Source organism: Montipora capricornis, chromosome 13, assembly GCF_036669925.1.
Source record: "Montipora capricornis isolate CH-2021 chromosome 13, ASM3666992v2, whole genome shotgun sequence".
Classification (NCBI taxonomy): domain Eukaryota; kingdom Metazoa; phylum Cnidaria; class Anthozoa; order Scleractinia; family Acroporidae; genus Montipora; species Montipora capricornis.
The window spans coordinates 11995784-11998227 of NC_090895.1; the positions used below are offsets into that span (position 1 = coordinate 11995784).

At 40.5% G+C, this 2444-nt stretch overlaps 1 pseudogene; it reads right to left on the reverse strand.

Moving 5' to 3' along the window:
* Positions 1 to 1277: 1277 nt before the first annotated feature.
* LOC138030510 (serine/threonine-protein kinase 17B-like) lies at positions 1278 to 2269 on the reverse strand (annotated as a pseudogene).
* Positions 2270 to 2444: the final 175 nt, after the last annotated feature.

Below are 2444 nucleotides of genomic sequence, written 5' to 3' on the forward strand. Positions count from 1 at the left end.
CAATAAAAATGATTCTCATTCCTGAACAAAAGAAGAACCGATTAAACCAACTTTTAAAAATACGCATCCACTTTAAATAACGCATCCGTAAAATTTGTGTGCTAAGTATGAGCTATTACTAGTATTCTGTTTTGTCGTTGTCGTTCTCTTTCGCTCAGTCCTTTCGTTTCTGTTCTAGACATAGGTCCTCCGGGCAACATGTAACCTTATCAAAGCTTCTAAAGCTATGCCAAAAATTGCAATACAGAGAAAAAAGCAGCTCTAAGTAAATTAAAAATAAACACTGAGCTTTAAGTTTACATCCCGCCGATGCTTGACTTGAATAACTGAGTAGCCACCAGTGTGGACCACAGATATCATGATATGTCAAACTGGATTGAAACCAGCGAAAAATGCAGAAAGAAAACATCTTTCAAACCGTTTTCCACCTGAACATGAAAAGCGTTGACTGTATGAGTACTCTCGTTTATATATAGTATGGCCGTGTACCTGCATCGAGCCACACAAAGCGTGTGAAAAATGAAGCCTGACTTAGGTTCAGGTGAGTTAACCCGGGTTGAGCCTGCAATCCAAACGAAAACCAGTAACTGGTCAGTAGTAAACTTTAAAAAACAGCTGACCTTGGTGAGCTCTAAGCTTGAGCCTGCCATATGGTCACGTGATACTGGTCAGCGGATACCTTGTTTTGACAGTTGTCCAATATCAAAGATGTTTGCTGTAAACTAGCATGATACTGGTCACATTGGCATACATGGAGGAGTGGACGTTTATGACGTCATAGCTATAAAACCAAATTTTCTTAACTACCGCGCGTCCACCTTTGGCGCGCGCGGAGCTCTGCTATAAAGTTAAACTGAAATTTAATGAGTAGTGTGCAATGCTAAACAAAAATATGTATATTTTCTGGAACTACACATCTACACATATTGTTTTTCTCAATAATACTTGCTGATGGGGTTGGCTTTGATCTTTCGAATGATCTTTCGAAGTCGGAAGTAATTCCTAAAACATTTACTTAAGTACTCATGATTTACAACGGCCAGCATTACGCAATTGAAAATGGAAAACTATTTCTTAACGATGCAACTTGTTTTGCCTGGTATAAACTTTTCTCAACATCAACGGCTATTCAGTTTTCTTCTCACTTTAAAAGAACCCATTTCTAGTTTCATAGGGAACTCGATAACCAAGGAATAAAACTTGACAACTATTACACCTTCGAACATCCGCTTTGTTAATTTTCCTTAACATGAAAAGGTAGCGAACTTATGATGTATTTAATTCAAAAGGAATTCAGTCAACTGTGGCCTAGTGACAGGGTTCTCTGATAAGGCCAGATTTTTCAATAACAACCATTTTGCACCCAGGTTTAAATCGGTCTTCTTGCAAGTAAATTCCATCAATTTTGCTAATGAATAAACATCGCTAGCAGTCGACACAGTTGCTTCACCACAGACGATTTCGGGAGCAATGTGTGGGTACGTTTCCCGATAAATCTTCTGCTCTGATTTGGAAAGGGTTTTCTTCTTGAGCTTCGGCGAGTTGATCTTCGTACTTTTACCAAAATCAATGATGACTGGATTGACCTGCATACCATATCTCACCTCCCAGACCACATTGTTTGCCTTAAGATCGTTATGTAGATACCCTTTGGAGTGAATATAATGAAGCATTTCAGCGATACTATCTAACACCCTAATCCACTCGTTGCAGCTCAGCTTCTTCTTAAGACGAAGCTGTAAGACTATGCTGTAAGACTAAGCTGTAAGACTATGCTCTTTTGTGCCGAGAAACTGCAAAACAATACTGTACAGTTTTACTTTAGTTTGGACGCCAAACAAAATGGTAAGCCTTGATGGTCTCCTAACTTGGCAATTACTTTTGCCTTGTGCAAGACCTCTCCTTTGGCGTCTTCTCGCCCGCTGCGGCTTCGAAATTCTTTCACAACCACAGTCCAATCTCTGTATGCGGCAAGTTGGCAGACTCCAAAAGTTCCCAAACCGATTGTCTTCCTCAAAGGTTTTAGGAGTTTCCGATCAATTTCCTGTAAAAAGCATTCGCTTTCCGCCACCTGGGTTCTCTTGACTGGTTTTGTGCTTCGTGGTTCTTCAAATTTCTTGCCGTGGTCTACGGTTGTGGCTGAACAATTTCCAACCAATTGCGACGCTTTTGAAGCCTGCAATCGGTTACACTGTTCTTCAGCCTTTTTCTTCTCAAGAGCGTTGTCTTCTACAATTCGGGCTTTTTTCGCTGATACTTCCACTTCCATTTTCTCAATCTTCTCTGCTTGTCGTGGAGTTCCCACGAAATTGAAGTGTAGGAACTGGTAACTAGCTAGAGGCTTGGCTACAAGCCTGAGGCCTGGTTACGGAGCTGATGATGGACTGAAAACGTGGTTTTCACGAACAATTTGGACTTGAATGTTGGACAAATTTCTTTAACTT